Raw genomic sequence first — 769 nt, 5'->3', positions numbered from 1 at the left:
CCCCCCCCCCCCCCCCCCCCTCTTTGAGGTTTTCCTGATGCCTACAGAGTGAGCTCAACTCCAAGGTTTGCAGCTTCACTCTCGTCTGCTCTTCCGTAGGAGCCGGCGCAGGCAGCAGGAGCGTGTGAACCTTGGATTCCTGCCTGATTCCCTTGCAGGTGCCTCCAGAAACTTCACGATGCGGCTGGGAACGTATTTCATTTTCTCCATAAATCCTTTCATCGTTGCTCTCGTGCAGCTTTTGGCAGCTTTTGGGCAGCTCTGCTTTCTCACAACTAATTAAATGATGTCGGGGGGTGGCGGGTGCCTCCTGGGACCTGGATGCTGTTTGTTTTACTAGGCAGCCAGAGATGTACAGGCAGATTTCCTCCAGGAATCTGAAACCAAGCAGCACTTTTCCCTTTAGATAAGGAGGCTTGAACAAGCACAGATTAGCAGATGCATTTCCTAACGTGTGCAGAGCTGCAGGAAGTTTAGCAGGGAAACCGGGATTTAAGGCTGTGTGATGTTGTGGGCTCAGAAAGGAGAGAATTGTCTGTGTCTTAAATTGATTTAATTGTCTGTGATGGTTTAAAAAATGTTGGGAAAAGGTGCCTGAGGATTCAGAGGGCTCTGCTGAGCAGTGGCCGTGCTGCTCTGGCAGCATTTCTCTAGGTTTATCTGCCTTTTTCTTTTCTTGCTCTCTAATTATTGGGGAAAATAAACACAAGCAAGAAATGTGGCTGTGGTTCCTGGGTTAACCCTACAGGGCTTCTCAGCTGGGGTGTTC

This window comes from Chaetura pelagica, unplaced genomic scaffold, assembly GCF_000747805.2.
Source record: "Chaetura pelagica isolate M959 unplaced genomic scaffold, ChaPel_1.0 scaffold394, whole genome shotgun sequence".
In the NCBI taxonomy this organism is placed as follows: Eukaryota; Metazoa; Chordata; class Aves; order Apodiformes; family Apodidae; genus Chaetura; species Chaetura pelagica.
This window is presented reverse-complemented; position numbering follows the sequence as displayed.